This window comes from Apteryx rowi, unplaced genomic scaffold (assembly GCF_003343035.1).
Source record: "Apteryx rowi isolate R43461 unplaced genomic scaffold, aptRow1 scaffold_435, whole genome shotgun sequence".
Lineage (NCBI taxonomy): Eukaryota > Metazoa > Chordata > Aves > Apterygiformes > Apterygidae > Apteryx > Apteryx rowi.
This window is the reverse complement of record NW_020450689.1, coordinates 741,766-766,176: the sequence shown is the minus strand read 5'-3', so window position 1 is coordinate 766,176 and position 24,411 is coordinate 741,766.

Here is a 24,411-nt window from a genome sequence, read left to right as displayed (position 1 = left end):
ATCACTGCAAAAGGATGGCTGTTCTTAGGGTCAAGGTCTCTGATGTGGCATAGGCATGGTATAAAAATCTTGGTAGGGAAAAGCTGAGAAAGAATATGTCATCCAATATGCCAGTATTCCTGCCATGGGGCCCCTAGACTACCTGTTAGAGAAATATGTATTTTTTAAATTAAAGTGTATGCTTTACCAATAAAAATGTTGGAGAAAGCAGTATAAGTGGTGTTTTCTTCAAGTATAAGTCTTGGTGAAATTTATTCTGGAAAAGTTGAACTTCTGAATCTTTTCTAGAACTGTAAGTTCATTTTGTCTGATTTCTAACTTCCTGAAGAGGATTGTAACCTGATACTTTTCATAAGTCTCAGGTCAACAGATTTCTAAATATATTTCTTTCCATGGTGATAAAATAATCTGTTAATGAAAGCCTGGGTCTGCAGCGGACCTTCTTAGTCATAGAATGCTTTCAGCCTCCGATAGTATTAAATAAATTAGGAATTTGTCTGTTCTTCTCACTACAGAGATACATCCCATACGCTTGTTGTGCTTCTTGTCAGTAAAATGAGAGGTCAAACAGTTATTCCTTCCTGTGCTGTTTTGTGTCACTGCACAGGAGATATGCCAAAGAAGTTTGGGGTCTTGCATTCCAGCAGAAAGAACGGGACTGTTCTGTGACAGAGAAAGGACTTGCTTGCTTGCTTTTTCTTTTACTTGTGGAAGGTCCATTGAACCAACCTCTAAATTAAAAAGTAAATAAATAGTGTTTTGACAGTGTTTTCAGATTACACTGAAAATGTAACATTTACAGGCAATCATCAAGATAAATAACTTCCTTTCTGCAAGTGGTTTGATTGTGGCTGTACAGATGACAGAGCAATTTGAGTTGGCGTCAATTAAAGGTCACACAGATGGTTATCCTTTTGCTTGCCTTGGGGCAGAGGCACTCATTTGAGTTGTCTTTTTGTGTTGCAACTACCAAGTATACAACAAGAAGCGATGTAAGGAATATAGCAAAGGATCTGTGAGCTTCCTTCCACTTTTTTCCTACCTGAGCAAGTATGGTCATGGCCTATAGAAAGTCCCTAATATCAGCTCAGGCCAAGTTATAGCTTTTAGTGCTTCATGGTCTCACTGCTTTGGGGCTAGTCTGCGGTTTCTGGCTGCAGAACTGAATAATTGACTGGTGGCTGGTGTGTGGGGGGGGAAGCTTGGGGGAAGGCTGTTGCTCCCTACGGTGCAGTATGCAGTTATCCCTGTGAATGACTGATTCATTGAGGTCAGGAAGAAGAGAAGCAGGGATACAGCTCTCTGCACTTTCTCCCCAGTTTTGCAGTAAAATGCCATTTTCTGATACATGAGTGAGCAGTTGTGCATGTGGGCATCTGGGCTGTCTCTGGTCTCTTTATGTTTTTTTTACTTTACCCAGGAGAGATCTCTAGCCAGGCCTGTGACCAGCCCTTTGCTCAAACTGGTTAATTTCTATGTGATAGAAACCTAACTGGCAGGTCACAACAGGAGCTGGGGCACAGACGGTTTTCAAGGCTTCTCTCTGCAGTCTCCCACCCCTTTGCCTGAGCATGAGTGCAAATAGAGCTTTCTTGCTCTAATGGCTGTGAAAAGCTAACACAAGTGGAACATGTTTTGTGGATCAATTCTGAAATGTTGAGTGAATGCTTTTGGAAAGACATTTTCTGTTTTTGCCTAATTCTTTCCTTTTCTTCTTTTTTTAATTCTGTTTATGCTGTGGCTTTCAACCTTTTCATCCTGAAAGTCAAAGATGTTATTTCAAAACCTTTAGGGTCCTGAAATCAATAAATGGGGAAGATTCTCTGCTTTGTACTTGAGCAGCACAAAGAGGGCAAAAGCCCCCCTGTCTGGATGGAGAGAGACAGAGAGAGCATAGATGGGCCTTATTTTGGATAATCTCTAGTTCAGCATGTATCTCTTAGAAGCGGGGTTATGAGAGGAGGAATTGTGGAATGGCAAAGCAGTCATAATTCTCTGCGTTTGGTAAATGGTCTTTGGGGGCCTCAATCCAGGTGATGTGAGCTTAAAGGCTGCTCAGACTCAGTGGGAGCACAATTCAGGGATAAAGGATGAGGTGTCAGTTTCTCCTTCTCCTCTTCTCTTTCTTGGGCTGTCCTACATGGAAGTCTCCTAGTTTTTTGGTTACACACATTCCTGAACTCATGCAGAGCCAATGGGTTGGGAACCCTCCTTGGTGTGGAAGCAGGCCCTGGGTCAGTCCAGTGCTTCTCCTTCCTCCACACTGAGTGAGGCAACCAGCAAGGAGCTGCCAAGGAGCGTAAAAATCCCAGTTAGAGAGCACAGTTGGGGTTTCTCAATGGCTCCCTGCCCTGAAATCTGTGGTGGGTAAAAGCAGCAGTGACATACTCTCTCTTTCGTCCTAGTAGGGAAGGAACCAGCCTGCCGGAGCGAAGGGCTTGTCGTTTGCCTTTGTAAAAGATAGGAGCCCCCCACTGCTACGATTATTACCCAGAGCCTGATGTAGAGGGAAGCAGACTGCAACTCAGAGGGATGCTTGTTGCTGTGTGCAATCCATGTGTGTGATAAAAGGCGGTTGTCAGGTTAGCAGCCCTCCTGCTGAAAAGCAGCCCTGCATGACATGGCAGGAATGAGAGGCTCATGGAAGGAGGACCCAGTCATGTTGGGATGACCCTAAAGAGAAAGGTGGAGTAGAGAAGTGTGGCAAGTGAGATGAAGCCCCAGTGAGATAACGTTTGGCAAAGAGGAAGGTGGACAAACATGGAGTATGCAGAGGGTAAAGAGAATAAAGTAAATGGGAAGCAAGGTAGGTGATGAGAAGGAAGAACAAAAACAGAGAAAGCAACTTGCTTGGTTGTAATGGGCTGTTAAGCGCAAAGGGAAAGAGAAAGGAAGTCCGTTTCAAAATGCAAACTACATGTTTTAGTAATCAGGTGGAGCTGCCTGATAAACTCCTTTCCCCCAACTCACCAGGATAACCTTTTTATTCTGCTGCAGCTCACCCACTAGCCTAGCTAGCACGAGCTGTAGCCCTTTACAAAATGGGCATGTATTTGCAAGCAAAGTTAGCCTATAAAATAAGAAGTTCTTAAAAGGGGTGCAGGGAAATGATTTGGCTCCAAAGGCAAGCTTACTGCCTCATTTAAGGAAAGATTTATATTAGACTTTCCAAAAGAGAGAGAGGGAGGCCTTGCAGCAATTSCATAATTTTAAATATTAAGAGTGTAAATTTGATAAAGCCTCAAACCATGTATGAGGCTTAGTTTTTCCTCATTTACAGGATGGATTGCACATTGGCTTATGTTGTTCAACTTTGTTTCTAATGTTTTAAGATTGAGTTTGCTTTCCAGTACATCTTTGATTTCCTACCATAAAGCTTTCTGAAATATACACAGGAAATGCAATAGATCTTCAAACCATGTTATAGATACTTTTTTGAAACTTTGATCTTTTACAAATGTCCTTGTTTCCTTACAATGATTTTTCAGTTTTTATTTTGACTTGAGAGAGCAGAATCTGTAATCAGCCACTGCTAATTTTAATTGAAGGTATTTCTCAAAATGAAGGATAATGTGGGACCAACAGTTAGGACAGAAATTTGTTCATAAACCTAAGAATCAGACCAGTATTGCTGTTCAGTTGTAAGAACTGCAGACATGCAGCATGCTGGGGCAGATGAACGGTGTGTCTAGTACAATGTATTTTCTTTGACAATTGCCAAAAGCAGATCCATTTCAGAGAAAGAATCCTACTTCTGTGACTTTACTGTGGTAGGATATGTCTTATAGAATCACTCTGAAAGCTAACTAACTTTTCTATAAACAGGAGAGCTAATAGCCCCAAAAACATTTTCCTGCATTTGCGTCAGTAAGAATATTTACGTTCRCTAAAGTCAAGTCTCTGTTTTTGCTTATGTCTTGTTGAGCTCTTTGATAATTGAGTTACTAGTAGCAATTGTGTTACATATACACACTTTCAACAGGATACTTAATAAATTACTTGCCTAATTGTGCAAAATGGGGGGGAAAAAAAGTTTGTTCTAAACTAGGGTCTTGAAAACAGTAATTTACCTAAGAAACTATTAAGGACAAGATGGGAGTTAGAAAGGAAAGAAGAGAGAGAAAGAAAAATTGAACAACAGAGGAATTAGACTATATAGAGGAAGTGAAGATGTAAGTTAAAGAATAGGAAGTGCTCAAGAATTGGCCATGAATAGATTTAGGTTGAAAATCAGGAGCAGGCCTAACTATCAGAGCAGTGAGAGTCTAGAACCGTCTTCCATGAGTAGTATGGACCAAAATTACTGCTTCCAGGATGGAGGCTTAACTGCTTATGAAAGGCGTTATATGAAGTTTACAGCTATGAGACCAGGGACTGATAATCCACGCAGTGTTCTCAAGTTCTGTGTTTCTACAGCAGGCATATCCATACACTTACCATATGTATAGTTTTGGAAGGGAACATAAAGTAACCTACAGGGATGCTTATTTTCGCTTTTTAAATCATAACTTGTATAGGGACAGCAGAAAGTTAATGGTCAGACTGTACGTGGCACAAAAAAGTCAGCATAGTCTTTTATTTCGAAAAATATGCTATTAATAAATGTCACAGGAATCATTATGAGGCTAGAGTTCATCTCACGTTCAAAGAGGGGAAATCTCCTTTACAAAGCATTTTTGTTTCATATTCATTATTAGTTTTTATTTTAAATGCACTTACATTATAACTCTAGACAGTAAATGGTAGTAGTCAAGCAGAATGAATTTATTTTTAAAAAACTTTTCATGCGAAACCGAGTCCTCCTCTCTACTGATAGCAGGCAGAGAGACATGGAGATGATGTGTTAAGGTTATTATGGTATAGTCTACAGAGTTGGTGACACACCAGTTCTAGTCTTTGTGTAGATCCATACATGAAAATCATACTGATTTTTAATAACAGAAGAGAGTTTGCACACCAGCCAATCGATTCACAAATCCATCTGTTCAGACCAATATGTTACACACTGTAAATCAGGGAACTCATGAAAAATGAAAAGTGGTGTTATCATATTAGAGAAGTTTGCTCTCTTTGGCAATACATATATAATTCCAGTTCCCATAATCGACTAGACTTTTCCCTGTACTTTCAGAAGCCTTCAGGCTAAATGGAAGTGAATACCRTGGGCATTATGGTCTTGATTATATGGTGTATCCATTTTCATATCCTGAATGTCTGACCATAGCCTCTGGGCATCTATAACAGAGGAGCGGGTCTACTACTTCATGCATTTGTTACTTGTATCTGCAGCTGCGCTTTATAATGGTTTGAAGCTCTTCTGCTGTTAAAACTTCTGTAAGAACTGTTTTGAGTAAGTCACCCTGAATGGCTAATTTCATTGTGGCTATTAGGTTTTGCAGGTACAGTTCCTCATTAGATCCCAACTGTTCTTCCCTGAGATTGCCATGCTTCCCAAGTTCTGTTTTCATCCCCTTTTTCACTCCTGTTGTCCTCATAATTACTGTCCCATGGGCACCCAAAGCTTACATGAGCTTGAATCACTCAGAACAGTGTTTCAGTATGAGATTTCTATGATGTGGATATTTGGGGTCATGCAGGAGATGTTAAAAGTAGAAATCTGTGTTTATAGAAGACTCTGATTTGGAGGGGAAGAGACAAGGAGAGGGGAGAGGGAATTTGTATTTTACTTCATCAGTCTCCTGCAAAATGATGTCTTGCTTTTCACTCCAAACTCAGCTTTCCTTGTGGGAAGTAAAAGCTTTCTATTGTTGGAATAAAGGGGGGGGGGAAGGGCAGGGGTGAAGAAAACAAAATTTTTTCAGTTAAAAGTACAAGTTTCAGTTTCTGGGTTTTTTTCTCCTCTGTGTTTCAATGTACCCAAATAAATATACATTTATTAAAGTGAAAAAGGAGACATTTTTTCTATGACTTTCGGGAGAAAATTGTTGATAGTGCTAATAGGAACTAACTAGAGAAGCAGCAGAAAGCGAGCAAGCTGAGCAGTCTGTGTAGCTTTTGTGAGGTGATTTGCTGTCCCATCTTGAAAGTCATATTTACTTACCATTTTCTTCTTCACCTTGTCCTTGAAATAATTCTAGTTCTTCTCAGTAAACGTTTCCTCCAGTGCCTTCTGGAGCCTAGCTATCAATGCTCGTCACCAGTATACATACAGTACACTGCTTTTTGGGGTCGTGACTAGTTGAAATCTGCATTGAGAACCCTATTCCCCAGAGCCTGTGCCTTGAGCCCTGAAGGTGTAAAAATACATTTAAACAACAAACATTTATATGTTTCCTTTTTTATCATGCAATATTTTTAAAGAGACATTCACCCTGAATAATAGTAATTCTGAATAAATGTTTTTTTCTGTGTGGTGGCTTTAGGCTATTTGACCTACCTGGCTTGCTTTAACTAGTTTGGTGTGCTTTTTTTCTGCATGGGAGCAGGACGTGGTGCCCACAGTTGCACAAACTGCAGGTCCAGTCCTTTCTCGTGGCTGGCTGTTCAGGAGAGTAGCTCTTTCCACCTGTGCTTTGGCAATGGTGGTACTGCTTGGTGTGTGCATTCCTGGGTGGCAACTGGGCTCCTTTTGAAAAGGCTTTGTGTCAGCCTGCAACGTGCGCGCCCCAGAGCCCTGGTTAGTGCCGTGACACTCGCCTAGCCACTTCAAGTGAACCAGGCTGCTTCAAAGAATGATGCATGAGGCAAACTTTCCCTCGCCTTAGAGAAAAGTCCTTGCCTTGGAGTGTTTATGGTTTCAAGAGGCAGAAGAAAGAAAATATTTTTATTATTCCCATTTTACAGAAAGGAGTGAGAAGGAGATGAAATGTTTAGCTCAAGATAGCCCAGGAAGCATATGATAAAGCAGGAAACAGAGCTTTTAGCTTTTGTGTCCCAGTCAGCGTTCTAAACAAGGACCAGCTTTTAAGAGGCGCATGTCCTGAATACTCTGTTATTAATAGTGGTTTGCATAACAGCTTGTAGCCCCATTTCAATATTACAGAATAGGACTCACTCTTCTTATGTGAAAATGACCTGGATTTATATCAGCAGTAGTAAAACACTGTTGTAGTGAAGGGCTGTGAGGAGCGGGGGGAAGGGAGTGTGAAACTAAAAATAAGAAATATGTACTGTACATAATTCTAACAATGTTATCTGAAAGACAGTAAAAATAGACTCAATTAGATATTGTCAGAGCTTTTTTCTCCATGCAGCTGCCTAACCAAATATGACAATTTTTCAACAATATAAAAGTTCTAACACAATGCATGATACATTGTACTGAATTCATTAACACTTTGCTACCTTAAACATCGTTGTAAAGAGGGAAAATAATGTAAGAGAAGCTTGTCATTTTTTGTTGTTGTTCCTTTTGTTTCAGTGACATGTTTGGAATTGCATGCCTGCGAGAGTTTTGTGATCTAAATTTAATGATCCTAACAGGGATTTAGTAAGATATTGTTCTTTTCTCTTGCAGACATCCCTAGGCTAAGTGCTACATGAAAAGTGTGACTCAATTATACAAAAATGTAATTTATCTTTAAAAATAAAAAGCCTTTTCATGCAGTATTCCCACAGGGAAGTAGCCTTAGTGTAAAGCTTTAGCTCTGCTTTGCAACAGTATAATTTCTATAGAACGAGAATTTGCATACAGTATACAGAGTATCTATGTGCACATGTGTACCCCACCCCCTGCACACATTTTCATGCATAAAGACATTATGATGATAGCTAATATATTTGGCTTTGATTTGGCATTGAGATCTGCAAGTGTCTACTCCCACTGCAGTGTTGTCAAAATTTATAAAATTAATATAGAGGACAGTGGGTCACAGTGCAGATATTAGAGCATTAAAATTCAGATCTTCAGCTGTATTAAGCTGTATTAGGCTAAAATATTGGGCCCAGTTCTAATCTTTGTTGTACAGACCAACTTTTTTGCTGCTGTACTTTCCAGGGTGCTATGTTCAAGATATACACTTACAATATTATTGGGGGATTCTTTAGATTTAAAGTAGGAATAACATGTTGATCGTATAATGTAATAAATACTGCTTTGGGCACACTCTCAGGATTAAGAATGTGTTTTGTGGATGTAACCTACTCTTTGTCATGTAGATATGTTTTGATTGTCTCACTTGAACTACATAGAAAAACTATAGAACTAAAGAAGAATTTGATGCATTTTTGAAAGGCAATAACAGGATAAAAGACTGGGAAAATGTATTGATTTTTGGTCAATATTGTAAACTCAGTATAAATTTTATTTTATCTTTTGTCTTAACTTACTGCAATGTGTAGTTATAGCAAATTATCTGAAAGCATTCTATTCAAATGCTGACAACATTTAACCAGGGCTCTTCTGCTACACTCTTTTACCCTTAGCGCTTGGAATCAGGAATCATCTATCCTGGGTGTTCAAAGCATGAGCAAAGAGGATTGCTGCAATTAATTAAATAGGATTTGCTAGGTGATGGAAATTAGTTTTGGGGAGGTTAGACTACAGTCCTTTTTCACTCCTAACTAGGAATTCACAGCTGCATAGATCTAATTTTCCTGTTCCTGTCCTCTGTGGTGCCCATCTGAAGTGTATGTTCGTGCCGTTCAGCATGCATTGCTTTTCCGGAACTCCGGAACTCCAGCCCAGGAATGACAGAAACATGGAATGTCAGTTTGACATAGAGTTTGCATGGGTATGTTTAGGCAGGGTACTGTACGTTTACTGTATTATCTCTGCTTCTCTTTTATAAAGTAGACTTTGGACTATTGCTTCCTCTTTCACATACTGGTCACACTTCATATGAAGGGAGTAAAGGAAGGTTATGAGGATAAAAACTACACAAAGGGATGAACTTCCCTAGGAATCTGTTTTTGGCAATATTTACATTGAAGAGCTGCTAACATTTCAAGTCTGACAGGGGCCTGTTTCAGCTCTTTAGAGAAGTTCCCCTGTGTATAAAATTGTAAAGTTACTTTGCAAGTACATGTCAGACTCAGGAAGGATACATCAGAACCAAAGAGCTTTGAATTTGTAAATCCCTGCTGTGACATTTTCACTGATTTTATAAAGGTTTCATCTTAAATTAATTGTGGCACCTTATTCCAGATTAAATTGGGTTCTACCTGGCACTCATGTTTACACTTCTTACTATCAGTGTGAATGATTCACCAGTCCACACTGATAAAAATAATGGAATAGATAAAGAAAGGGAAACAAACTTTGCCACTGAACTTCTGCTTGAAGGTCTGGATACAGACTGGCCAAAGCAGAGATGTTTCAGTCATCCCCAACATCACCAGAACAAAAGATGGCACAAGGAGCAGTGGCTATTCTAATTACAGAGGAAGGTAGAATGCCAGAAATTATGAAAAATGTATTGTTTTGGGTGCTGTAGAAAAAGCATGCCACACTGAACATGCATATCTATAGCCATGTGCCTAACTTTGGAAAAACTTACAGTTTACACCATGTCATGGTGGAAAGAATGACAAGTGAAAGATCAAAAGAAAAAGAATAGAAGTGTGGAGGGATTCCTTACAAGATTCAGTCTTTTTCTGCGTAACCTTAATGAGTTCATTTTTCTTATCATTTCATACTGTGTAATGATCATTTCAGCTTCAGCGGAGCTGATATCATGCCGCTGTCTTCAGCCAGAACTTTTAAAATAAAATCTATAATCAAAATAAAATTTAAACCGCATATATACACTTGTGTATGTATGCTAATAAAATCTTCCTATTTTAGCAATCCATGCATACTTTAAGGAGTACAAGCACATTAAAAAACCAACCCTACCAAAAAATTCCAAAGAACTGTATGGATATTTTGTGATGTATTAATTTTAATTTTTCACCCAGTGTGGATTTTTTTCTAGTTGTATTCACGGGATGACAGTGATAAGGATTGTCTTGTGTCTCTGCCCTGTAAGTTTGGTTCATGCTGCCTTGCTGGGCTGAACTTCTCTGCTCTATCATTGCTGTGTGACCATAGCATGCGACTAAAACACGCTTACGTGCTGGACAAGAGTAGACGGCATCTACTGGCAGATGCCAGCAGACGGCAGTCTTTCTTTTTTTGTACTACTGAAGTAGTCCACTAGTGGGCTCTGTGGCCGTGCTCGTCAGAGAGTAAGACAGCAATGTCACTGAAAGTATGTGCTGCTAAATTAAGTAAATTAAGTCTAGCCTCTTCTAATTTGGGAGTATGCGATTTACTCCTCATTTGTTTAGGGGTGCAAGGCCTGATATCGTAGAGTTCAACAGAGATAGTTGTACTTTGCCAATCAACCTTGACTATATTTTATGAATTTTACCTTAGGATCTGATAGAAGCAAGAGGGAAAGGGGCCACATTGTACTAAACTCTGCTAATGCTAGCTGAGGCGCTCCTTACTTGTTTTCATAACATTTCTGTGGACTTTTAAACAGTTGAAGGATTTTTGTTCCAGAGAGGGTTGGTTTTGAGTGGTGAATCAATCCCTCGTCACTGTTGCAAAAGTGTCCATTTGTCAGAGCTCTTTGAGATCTTTCCAGATGAAAGATGCTGACATATGTAAGATAATGGGTACATGCAAGATGATAGTCATCATTAATAAATATTGAAAAAAAGAAAAAAAACAACCCTCTGTGAATGATGTAAAATAGTACCAATGAGTATTTAATCTGTTTTTTAATTGAATTTTCAGCTTAAAAAGGGAAACTTTTCTTCTTGTTTGAAAAATTGAAATAGAAAAATGAATATTGAAATGTATTGGCTTGGGATTTTCAATGCAGTTTAAATAACTAATTAAGAAAAAGTTGCAGGGAGGAAAAACATTAAAACATGCAATAATTTATTTTTAATAAGTGTAAAACAGATTATTTTAATTACCACATTTTTAAAAATACAGGGTAAATGAAATGCCTTAAATTGTCATTCACAGAGATTTGGGATTGAAGTGTAGAGATTAAAGCCTTTTATCAGTAGATGTAGACAAAAGACTTAATGAATAACAAACACAGAAATTAACTGACATGACAGAACCCCTATGCTACATATTTTATTCTCGGTTTCCCATTCTCATTGGCTTTTTTCACTACTCTGGTGTTGCTTTTTAAGGTAAGTTGTTAGGCAGATGAGGTTTCATGGTATCTTCTATATCAGTATTTCCTTTTTTATAAAGCTTTAAAACTGTTTTTAAACATAACTCTGCCTTTAGAATAACAGCTACCTGTTTGACCTCTTTGCTGCACAATGGCTTAGGGGTAGATGTTAGTCTATATAATTTCTTTACACTCAATTCCCAGTCATCCAGGTTTCCACTGAAATCTTTGCAAGCAGTGTTGCCAAAATCACCTAATGCCAATCAAGCTTTGGTGAACGCTGTGCATGTGGCTAGAGTTAATATTTTATATTACTACATAAATTTCAGATCCAAGTGCTCCCAATTTATCCTGCAGCTTTTCCAGAGGTGTTTTGAGGAGCCATCCCACTGACAGTGTATGAACTCAGTTCTCCAAACCACAGTGTCTCTTGGAGAGCTGTATATTGTAGTGAGATGTTCTTCCTTTTGTTTTAACAAATGTAATGCAGAAGTAGAGCACATCTGAGGAACACTGGCTGTATGATGTCAAGTGAGGGGTATGGCTTTCTCTTCTGTATAACCATGTCCTTTTTGTTGACTTGCTCAAAAATGTCTAAATGACATGTTCTCTGTGTTATTCACTTCATGTTTATCCAAAAGCAGAATCTGACCCTGAAGTGCTGTATTTGTCCTGGTTGTTATAAGGCTGTATGCTCATTGTGCATAAATGAGTAACTGTCCTTTAGAGACCTGTGCTTTAGTTCAATCTGTTAGGGCTGCTGAGCCAACAAGCACAAAGAACTGTACTTTGGCTTCATCCCAGAAAGTTAGAGGTCTTGAGCCAAAAGCCCCAGGAAAGCCTTTTGCCTTTCCCGTCAGCCCAGCGTGTTGGAGTTCAGAGCTAGTGATCTCACCTGCAGCTATGGAGCAAGAGGGCATGGAGCAGAAGTAGTGGGTACAGCTGTTTCCAGAGGAAGGTGTTTAATAGGGCTTCAAATCTTCCAACCTGTAAGAAAGTGATCCTGCTACCAAGTGGAAAAAGAAGGGAGCTTTGCCACTATTCTTCATTAGAAATATTTATTCTCCACTTAGCTTGCTTTCTCTGATGCATCTGATTTTCCTGCTTCTCTAAGGGGAAGAAGATGCACTGAGAAACTTCTGTCTGTGAACCAGAATAATCCTGTCGGGTTTCCCTCTCATTTTAGTACTTCAGATCTTCTGAATGGGGAAAAAAGATCTGGGAGGTCACTGACAGTTTTGCTATTTCATAAGGAAATGTTAAAGATGGGAGGATTTAGCCCAGTGGTAGTTGAAAGCACTCAGGCTCTGCCAGGATTTAATTCCTCATGAACTTCAACCTGGAATGAATACAGCATACACGCTACTGTTCCTCTATAATTTAGCATCCTTTTTTCCTGTTTTTGATTTTTTTTCCCCTCTCCTTTCTGTTAAACTCAGCTGAATGTTTTACCCTTTATAACTAGTATCCCTTTGAGGGAGATACTCTCACTGTTTTTACAGGCCTCTTAAGACTATAGCTAAAAGGTACTGGAGGTTTGCCTTCCCTTGCGTTAGTAATGTTGCTGTTCTGGGATCCAAGGGCCTCCAGTTCAAATCCCCCCAGTAGAGTTAGATTCCTCACAAAGTAAAAAGGCACTTCTCAGATTAAAGAAACTGATTGAATGCCGCTGTGTAGACCACTAATGTGCTACAAGGGTACTCAGTACTTTAGTAGAGATTGTGGTATACTGCTAGGGGACTTCTCAGGCACTGTTACTTAGAAATTACATGGTGCTACACCAGCTCTGGGACTTGTAGATTTGCATTCACTCTGCAGCTTCATTAACAATTTTAACTGGGACATATTTAGACTACTCAAGCTGCTTCTATAGGGTTGATTATTTTGTCTTGTCCTTAGAAAACAGCTTATACTTGTGAAAATAACATATAAATTGTACTATTATATTTAGTGCTGCAAGCTTTGCTGTTGCTGTTAGTTTTCTTTTCCTTTTAAAGACGTGGAATTTTTGACAAATGATGCCTTCTGAGTTAAATTTCACCATCACAGGAATGTGTTYTATGCCTTTTCCATTCTCCCAGTGTCATTAGCATGATTATTGCCTAGAAAATTAAAATAAAAAGGGAAGTGTGTTTTAGTGAATAAGACACAAGATGATTCAGCCTTGTTATTTGATCCAGTGAAAATTATTGAATCCCTGTGTACCTGCATCCTGTTTATAAAGTGCATGTAGTGATATATTCTCACCTGTGGGGTGTTTTGTGTGGCTTAGTTTGTTGAAGGACTTTGAATCTCTCCTATGGAAGCTTTTATAAAAAATGAAGTTGTTATTCTCATGACCCCAGGTATTCTGTGGTTTTCTGGTTGTGGAATCTGCTGCAGAATCCATTTCCTTATATGGACTTAGGCTCCAGAATCTCGGCTTTAATTTTCAGTGTTCAACTATGCAAAAATATTTGTGTAAATACTTCCTTCCATAGCACTCAAACATGCAAAACAGTCTCTCTAAAAATAGGCTGCTTTGCCTTCATTTGTCCTGCACTGTTGAGTCTCAAACCTAAGGATCACAGGTTTTGTCATAAATAAATAAAGCATTTACCTATACTTATAGCAGGAATATCTGTAACTTATGCTTACATTTGTCTTGCCATCTTCTTCTTATCCTTAGGAACAGGAATATCCAATATTACAAGCTGTAGATACCTAGATCATTCCCCACAGAAGTACATGGAAAGAATGAAAGTATACAGGCAAGGCATAATAGGTTTAAATGAAACTAGCTAACACAGGAGAAAGTAAACTCCACGTATTATTCTATTAACTTTATTTACATTAGAAAGGTCCAGTTTACTTGAAAATAAATAAGGCTACCCCAGAACTTTTAGTTGATGGCATTCAAGACTTCATTTCCCCTGTCAAACCACCGTCAGTTTCTGTGGGATTCCACTGGCACTATATGTTTGTGCCATTTGTAATCCATAAGGTCCTAGAAACTGGTAAGTTCAGTCCATTCAGGTCCATGCAAAGCCTATAGCAAGCAATCTGTGCTTTAAAGAACATGCTTCACCAATTCATCCTTTTTCCAGTTCCTTATGTGTACATTGAACAAAAAAAGGACAAGCCCAAATACTGCTTACTCTCTTGCAATTTTTTCTGTGAGTAGCAAGAAATGATTATCCCATTTTGAGGATGTGGTAAAGAAGATCAGCCTTCATAAAGAAGGTGATAAAGAACAAACTGTGTGGCAGGGTGTCAGACAGGTTAGAGTAGAACACTGATGAAAAATATATTGCAATACCAAGCTACTTTTTAGCAGTTTCTCTCAGAAAAAGAAACTGAGTTATTTCCAGTTTATAATAAAGCTGCTAATTTCTGAGGAAAGGAATACTGGTTCATTATTTTTGTGAAAACACCCACTGCTTATTTTCTTTACTGCGTTTACCAGTTGATGACAAATATTCTATCTACATCTCTAAGAACTGCCATCTGCATTTCTGATGGTTGCCATTGGGTGGTGCCAGGCAATCAGTGTATACAATATCAGACAATGGTTTCTTTTTGTGCATATCAAAAATCAAACGAGCTTTAAAATCTGATCTCAAATAATTCACAGAGCAAATAAACTAAGTAGCTAGTGAAAATAGTTACTTTGATGCTTTTTTTATACCTGAAGGATTCTGTCTGATATATGTTCTTTGTATGTGTGTGTAGTGTTTATATACGTACACACTTGCGTGTGTGTGTGTGTTTGTAAAGTTTGACCTGAAATGTGTTTTTGCCCCGAGGATACTGATGTCTAGTTTTTGATCACGTTGTACTAATGTGGCTTTTAATTAATTGCCCTCTTAACATCTCTGCTAATGCTCAAGCTTTTGTTGATTGTGTGTGTATTTATTACAAACCTGCTAAGTGTTAATGCTGACTGGAAAGAAATGATGGATTTCCAACTTAAAAAAAAAAACAAAACTACTTAATGCACATTTGAAGAAGACTAATTTACCTACCATCTGAACTCAGTTTACAATTCAGCACCCAATGATGGGAATGCAATGTTAATGTTTTAAAGTCATGTTTTAAATTTTTCCTGTCTACCTGTTTCAAAATCTGTATTATGTTAATAATACAAATGCACCAATTTATTCTTCTGTGTCTGAAATATTTGGTTTATAATAACCAAAAAAGAAATTAGGACGGTGGTTAATGAGAGATACAAATGTTTATTGAGTATATTGCATTTGAATAGGCTACTGTCTAAAATAAATTTATAGTAGTTGAGAATAAAAAGAACTTCTAAAATTACATTGACCACTGATTATACATGAGTTAGGACAGTCTAAGAAAATGCTCAATTTCACATTTCTTTCTATTTTCATTTTAAATAAAGGGGTTGAAGCTTTCTCTTATAAATCCATATCTTTAGGGGAAAAAAAATAACGTTCACAACCCATTTGCTCTTGAACACCTTTTATTAATGTATGAAATAACATGCAGCATATGACCTCACAACTGAATACGCTAAAAACAAAAATGTTTTAATGTATATAGGTTTATATAGCTCATGGTTTACTTGGAGCAAAACAGTAATCCTTCTGACAAATGCAGTTTAATATTTTAGATGACATTGTTTTCTTCCCTCGAAATTGAAAATTTACATTTTTTTCTTTCTTTTTTTAATTTAAAAATAAAAATAACCTAAAAATAAACTATTAAATGAATTGAATAATTTCAAAATCACAAGAATAGCTTTGGAGGACAGCTGTAAGTGAACAATGACAGCAAAATAACATGAATCCTGTGTGATTCAAACTTCTTACCATGTTAATTTTCCCCTCAGTGAATGAGAGTAAGACCTACTTGTATCTAAAATGATACCATGAGTGACATTTTGAGGCTAAAAGCCTCCAAAATATTTGTAATAATTTAGATAGTGATTACCCTCTATAAACCTTTTTTTCTTTGCTAGACTTTCACTTAAAAGTGGACTTCTTTTTTTCAGCCTGTGAAATCAGTCACAAATGTGCATATTTGGACTCTCTGAAGTTTTACTTTGAGAATGTTTTCGTAAAACATATCAAAGCATTGAAGTCCTGGGAGAGCAAGAAACCAAAATTTTAAGTCAAAGGTAAAAACAAAGATTATATATGAAGCAGTTTGTCTCTAATCCTAAAACTAAGAATACTAATAGCAGCAGCAATGAACTTAGTGATTCTTGTGGGTAATGCTTTTCATGAAGTCAAATTTGACTGGCATTTCATCTAAATTTCTATTCCTCATAACAAATATTTCTTTTCCTCTATTTGTAAGTGCCTTTTTAAGATGCTTCCTTTTAAAACAATGTAACAGTCATTTGCAGCTTTTATGGCAGCTAAATGTATGCCGTTATGCTGGTTTGGTTCTACTGACATTTTAACATTGTTAATAATCACTGGCCATTTATGTGTGCTGTGTAAAGGCATAATGTGCTTTTATATAAAACACTGTTACGAGGGCTCATTATCCTGTGAGGCAGCAGTTATAATGAAAATTAAACAATTGCAAACTTGCTTTGCCAAGTGTTTTTAAATAAATTTAACCAGGCGGATCCACAGCTCCTACCTAATTCTGCCGGGTTATATATCAAAGCTGTTTGAGGGTTGCACACATAAATTCCTTCATGCGGTCATGAGAGCTATTCGTGGTACGCTTTGCACTGCTCTACTAAAACTGTTCAGGAAATGCTTGCTGTACAGACAAGATCCTAGCAGGGCATGAAATAAGTGTAAACCTTTGAAACTAGTCTCAGTGGTATCAATAGTAAAATGGAGTTTACAAATGACCTTTTACTTACAGGTAGCCACAGAAGTACTGATCTGCAATCTGTAAGCTACTCCTGCTATTTTACTAGGCACTCAAAAGGCAGACTATCTACCACTGCATGATTAAAAATTACTGAAGTAGTTGCATTTCTCAAGCTAAGAAAATGTTAAGAATGTAAATATGGGCTACTTAGGTTTTCCTTTATAGCTTGCAAGGTTTCACCAAACAGTTTACGTAATGGATATAATTTTTGACAACTTCTTCAGTGTGTCTACATAAAATGATTTGAACAATAACTACTTTATTATTAAAGTAAATGAATAACCAGAAATCTGTGTGTGTCCATTTTAGCAGATTTACCTTAGCTGACGATTTAGCCATTGGAAACTCACTTTTAAAATCACTGCTGTTGTGAGCACCTTTTTAAAGCTGAGATAACCAATGCAGTTTGTGTAATTTCTGACATCTTTACTTTCTGTTGTAATACCAGATTTGTCTTTCTACGAGTGTATTCCCCTATTCCTCTCTCTTTTTTAATCCAGCACTTAGACGCAGATTGTTCCAGTACTGCAGTAGTTAGGGAAACCAAATTCCCTTTTTGTGTGCATGTTTAATTTTAAAAGCTACCAAAGCGTGAAACAATAATTCAGAGAGATTCAGTTTCAAATTACCTTTCTTCATTAAAAAATAAAATAAAATAACCAGGAGGTCTAGCACATTGTGTCACTAAGCCACACAGTAAGAGGGACCATCAAAGAATGGTGGGAATTATCACAGCAGCTTGCTCCTTGTTAGAAGCGTTTACCTCATGACCCTTTCATTTGCCTACTGCCACTTTAGTTTAAGAGTGACAACACTGTATAGCGCTCTGCACTTTTTTTTCCCCCTTTCCCTTAGCACCAGATGCCTTTGTAAAGCAGGCTGGTGAAGCAGTGAACAAAACCTTGTGGGATAAGTCTGACGCTGGAAGTTAATGATTATCAGTCGAAACAAAACACTTGTTTACATGTTGTAGTCATTAGAGGTTCCAGTCAGTCATACCTCGGCTGGGATTCCTGCCAAATGTTTTGAGGGTTCTTTCACAAGCTGTGCAGTTTTGTAAATACAAAAGCACTCTTATTAAGCCTTTTTAGTATTAGACTGTGCAATTAAGATTATGGGTAATTAGATTCCTTTATGTGGAGTAGAATGGTCCAAGATACACACACAACTTTCTTAGCCACAGGATACCATCAGATCTCTATTTGGGTGTTCCATTACAGATCAATGACTAAGAGAAACTCTTCTGTGTTGTGCACATTTTTTCTTTATTAAAAATTGCGGTCAAAACTTGGGGCAGTATGGATTTTTCCTCACCTTACTGTCATCACCTCTGTCGCAGCCATAAAACTTTCTTTTTTGATTAGCATGTCTCAATTTGCTGGAAACACTTTGCTTACATCTTTTTTAATATTGCCGGCTTTTCATTTCAGCCTTATTACAACTAGGATTAAGGAGGTGATTTGACTATGAAGGAATTTAGGAAAGTTTCCAGTAAGCTAAGGATGATTTTAGGTTAACTGCAGGATAACAGAGTGGTAGAAATGAATGTTTCTTTTAACACCTGTGTATTAGTCCATACCTGAATAAATAAGTGATTCCTTTGGTATTTCAAGTTGGTATAAAACAGCTCAAATCCTACCATTTTCTTGTAAACACTTTAATCATGTAAAGATGCCTCTAATACAAATAATCATGTGAGCTGTTGAACCTGTTTCACATACTTTTGTGCTTTGACAGAATTCTCTGCATTCAGCATAATGGTAAATTATTTAAGGTTTGGGAGGCCATTTTTTGTAACCGTGAATTGTAAGACAACTGAATTGTCCATACATATTTTATCTCTATTTTTTTCTTTGCCAAAGAAGATATCAGTTTTAGTTGCTCCAATGCAGGACTGCTCGCTTTGACATTTCCCGGTTGTCTGTAGTGCTAGGCAATAATTAAATATCAGGTGCATAAGCTGCTCTTTAATTTGACATGTGTGCTCCAGGCAATAAACACATGCAGTGCAACGTGGGAGTGTAATTGCTAAGGAATAAAATCTTGTACCAAGTGAGATCATTGTATCAGGTACTGTGTGACAGCTCATTTGATCATTATGCCCAGGCTAAAGAGGTTGCCTAATTAGTTTCCATTAAAACTCACCCTTTAATCAGGAATTATTCTTGCATAAAGAATGTCACTTGGTCCAGATGAATGAACAATGGTTCCCCCTTGAGATTCAACTATCTGTTACACTGGGATGCCATATGTCTTTTCAAACAATTCAGCCACAACACTACTCTGTGAATCTGGATCTCACAGCACTAAAGAGTATTTGCATTTTCTTGATACCAGCCAGCATTTTATAGAAAATCACAATGGTATCTGTATGTACTTCATCAAGCCATGGAAGCTATGTTCAAGCAGCGGGAAGTGTGTTGTAAATGCACAAATGACTAATGGGTCTCTCAACTAATGTGTCTCAGTGTTGTATGTATTTCATAACAGTGACACAAATTGCATATATGGTATTACATGGAGTTTGACTGGTCTAGAAATGTTAATCTAAATTGTATATTTTGAAGGGAAATTGTTTTCTAGTTTTTGTTCTTGTGACAATAGCCTTATCACCTGAAGCTGATCACAGAGGTAGAGGGTGTGGCTGTGATTTTCCCAAAACATTTCTAACTTGAGTGTCTTCCCCCTGCTCCCACAAGATGCACATGGCTGGGCAGGTTATTGGGTTCATGCAAATCACAGGTGTGGATCTCAGTTGTTGGGTATGTTTCAATCTAAGCCACAGCTACATTTCTTCAAGTTCCCAGTTGTCCAGCTGAGCTGCCTACAGCTGAGCTGGCTCATCTGCCAGATGGCAACTGAAGTGGCTCTGAGCTGACACCAGAAACTCCAGTCTCAAGGAAGAGCTTCTCCCTGTGGCAGTACAGTCTACTGCAGTAAGCACAGGATGGAGAGTAAGAGGTTTTTTACACAAAGCCCAGCTCTTGTAATCAGTGGCCTCAGTCAGGTTGCATAGCATTTCTATTTCTACAGCTGTGGTCTAGTTTTTGTGATGTTTGCAAAATGCCATGGGCTGGACTGGAGTTTGCAATGCAGACTGTAAGAAGAGTTGCTAGGTCCTCTTGCTTTCCCCAGAGACATGTAGGTGTTACTAGCTGTGAGCTGAGTTTCCCTTCTGTTCTGGAGGGGTGATTCTACAACATGTCTATGTCTGATACTGACTGTTTCTGCCAGTGTGATGTGCATCCCCTTTTATCTAAATAGTTTATGGGGCACCCAGAAAGAATTGTCTCAAAAATACTGCCCCAGTTTTTTTTCCAGCTCAGACTGTTGTGGACCCATGTTGCATTTGGAGGAATGAAAAGAGTGTTTTGCAGGCTTTGCATGTGAAGACAATGATGCATTTTTATATACGTTTATCATAACTGGAGACAATACTTTCTACAGAAACAATTGCGATATAAGGTTGTGTGAAAGATTACTGCAAACATTAAGCCATACAACATGGACCAATTTTCATGAGGGATCCCTGCTCCAAGAACATTCTTGGTAAGTCTGTATATTCTAATCTTCATACTTCACCCATATGAACTTTTATTCTGCAATAACATTCAAGGCAATGTGAGGACATGCATGTTATGCAACCTGTACAATGCAAGGTGAAATTCAAATTCTTAGTATTTATTGCTGCTATTGCATTAAGTGCCTACATTCTCCATGCCCCATGGAAGTTGTTCCACACCCAGAGTGAATAAGGCATACAGGCAAAAGTGATTAAGGGCATGATTAATGTACAGAATCTGAGGAGAAAAGGAACCATTTGTTGATCTAATGCAAATTCCTGAATAGCAGAGGTTTTTAATTTACTGGATCCCATACACTGAGCTATGTGTTTAGGAAAATAAGTGTTCTATGTTGTCTAAGAGCCGTCCACTTTTACCTAGTACCTTCTTTCTAGCTGTGGTCAATCTCTGATACCTTAAAAGAAGATGGACAAAAAGGAACAAGTGTTTCTGCGACCACGGAAACAATGAATTCTGATTTCCTTCAGCTTCCCATGGTTAATCTATTCTATTCTAGCATTCCTCCATGTATTTTATACTCCCTCATAATATCTCCAGCAAACATATTCTTAATTCCCTTCCATGTTTTCTATGCCACTCCTAGTTTCTTTCTATGTCCCCTACTTTCATTTGCCCAGGCTTCTGGCAGAGAGATGTTGTGGCTAATTCAGTTATAAACACCCTGAACAGCATGAGTTACTGCCTGTTGTCTATCAGTCAAACAGGATTTGTTGTATCTTAGCTACTACAGGCCCAACAAATGCCTGAAAGGACTCCATGAAGATGATTTATATGAATATTTTAATGAAGCTCCTAGATGGTATCCAGACTGGTCTGCTGGTATGCAGTGATAAAGATCAATTATTGCTAGAATGATGTGAATTATCTGGCTTAGTAGTTATAATAACTTTGGTTTTTTAGGAGGTTATTGATAGCTCCAAAGCAAGGAGATACGTTTAGTAGCCATGAATGAAGGGCCTTCTCCTGTTCTGCAGACCTGTCTCTTGGAAGTCTGTACATTGAAGAACACTTACAATCTTTGTAGATCATTGCTCTCAGAGCAATTATTCCATGGGAGGGTATCCTGTTAATTTACTATATTGAAGATATTACTTAATTTTCAAACTTTCTGAAGATACCAAGATACTTCTATTTTCAACAAAGTGCCATAGATCAATTTGGGTTCATTCTAGATTTGACCCAGCTTTTCTGAAAGGTTCATGAACTTAGCAAACTTGGCTCAAATCTTGATGAAAAACTGCCCTGAGATGCATCACATTTTCATTAAAATCCTGCTATAACCCCACCATAATTTAAAAGTAAATTTTAATTATCTTCAGTAGCAAACTTAAACCAAAAAATGATCTAAGAAAAATACTTTCACTATAAGCAAATATTAAATAGATGGAAAAAACAGTTTTGGGTGAGTATCCGGAGCTACTTTTACTTTCTCCAAACCTGTTTGGCAAGATCTCAATTTTATATCTTTTCCACCAAACGCGTTTTTCTGTTACAAATACGTATGTTTATCTTAATATTATAAAGTGGGAACTAACTCGTGTTATTAATCCAACTAGTCTTTTGTGTTTCTATAAGAAATTCACTAGAGCAAAATCAAAACATTGTTCAGTATAGAATTAACTTTTCCCATATGCAAAAAGCAAACTAAACTGCATTCAATGTAAACAGAGTAAGAACCATCAGAATTACCCTATGTAATATCCTGATACTTTACAGTCCTTTTGGACCTCAACATATCAACCATATTTCAGAAGCCTTCGTAAACTTGTATAAATGTTTTCTTTTGTAATGATTTTTCAAAGTTTCCAGTAAGAATCATTTATTGGCCTCTTATGAGTTGTACTGCATGGATTGAATATTATCAAGGAAAATAAACTGTTTTTGTTTTATTTCTGTGAAGGGTTTCTAAAAGAATTCTGTTCAAAATGTACATGTTGGATCATATTCTGCCCCTAGCTATGGTATCTGATAAAATGCCATTGATTTTATTACAGTCCACTTTGACTCTGGCATAATTCCATTTACTCCAGGCTGCCAGTTTAGCTGAGGAGGAAAAACTTGACCTAGGGTATGTTTTGCTTTAGTAAGAACTGCATTATTTATCCTTGGTGAGAAAATACAGTAATTCACACATCATACACACTAAGACAGAACGAGTCCTAGGGTCCAGTTGTAAAGATTCTCTGTTTTACAGATCTACCCAATAACATACTCCAGGAATAGTAGAGGGAAATGTGCTCAGCATTAGCTCACGGCTTCTCAGTGGTACCAACCAAAAGTTGAACTTAAACACTGTGTAGATAAGGGGCTGGGGTGAGCTCTGCTATGGCAAAGGGAGGACCTGGGAAAAAGAGTAAGAGCACTGCAGAGCTGGACTTGCTGCTCCTGCAAGGACTAGAAGGCAGGAAGGAGGGGGGCAGCAAATGCTCTTGCTGCAGTGAAGAGGAGCCTGCACCAGCATTAAGCTCTGCCTGCCCTCCCCAGTATCTCTGCTGGGGACAGAGAAGGCAGAAATTGTCAGCTTGGGCTCTTGTAGAGCTGAAACAGGTTCTGGGAGAACAGCCATTTTTGACACACTTGGTTCCTGGCCTAGGCAACTGCCAAAAGTGTGTACGCCTGGATCTGGCCCTGGTTGTGTAACACCCTCCTCCCCAGAAGAAGTCATGACATGGGTTTAAGAATCATAGAACTGGCAGAAATAACGAAATGTGGGTCTAGATATGTTTCTTGGTATCTTCCAGGTGTAGCCTGGAAGGCCTAGGCCTAACCTACCTGAGAATAGGGAGCTGAGTAGGTTTTGCAAACATGTGAAGTGGCATGTCTTTTCGTACAGACTATACCCCTGTGTGGCTACTCAATCCTGAAACAAAAGCCACTTTGCTTTGGAATAGCTACTGTGAATAAGGTAATTTATTTCAACTGGAATATACTCTGGAAATTTTCTCTGTGTGTTCAGTTAATGTTTTCCAGCCTTGAAGCTGTGAAACTAGCAATTTCTTCTTTTTATTATTTTTGTAATCAATGCTGATTTTAAAACATGTAGTTTTGGAAAAAATACCACATATTTTGAAATTCAAGATATTACTGTTAGAATTGGGACCAATGCTTATTTTTTGAAGCATATAAAATTTACAGCAGGAGGGATCTATACATAATCTTTCTTAAAAATCAGATTAGTACAACTGGAAATACAGAAAAATCTCATGTTTTAAAAAGTTCTGTGATTATGATGTATTCATCTTTAAATCTGCTTTAAAAAAATTAGAAATTTATTTCTGCAGTGCCTTCATTTTTCAAATGTTGTTCTGTAACTTTTTAAAAGGCCAACTTTCATGGGAGCTTTCATCTTAAGTTCAAAAACCAGTGTGCATTTACAGCTGACTTCATTTTGAAAGCTTTTACTGTTCCTTCTTTCACATAGAACATTGAACACATAATATTCACAGGCCCTCATGATAATAGGCTTGTTGGGACAGGGAAGGCATCTTTCTTTCTTGTTCCATTTGAGTTAATACATCTGGCTTAGCCACTTGAGAAATAAAGTTGGTATCTACAACCTCTTGTTTAAAAGATGTCTAGATCCCATCCTCTGTGGTCTGTCAAGAGTGGTTATGAAAGGATCTCTTTTGAGCTTTGAAGAAAATGGATTTTTAGTCATGTCTTAAGCTTATTTTAAAACCAAGTATCATTTATTACTCTCTTATTTTCTGTGTTTGGTAAAGCTACCGACTGCCTAAACAGGGCAGATGTACATGTTAAGTTGGATTGAGAAGTGAAGCAGAAGCACACAAATTTCACAACAGGGACATGGAAGATCTCTAATGCTTTTCCTTACAGGAAAAAAGCCACTAGTGTATGTCTTAGAAAGCAGAGTATAAGCTTTCAATGGCGAATGACTGAAAGCATAT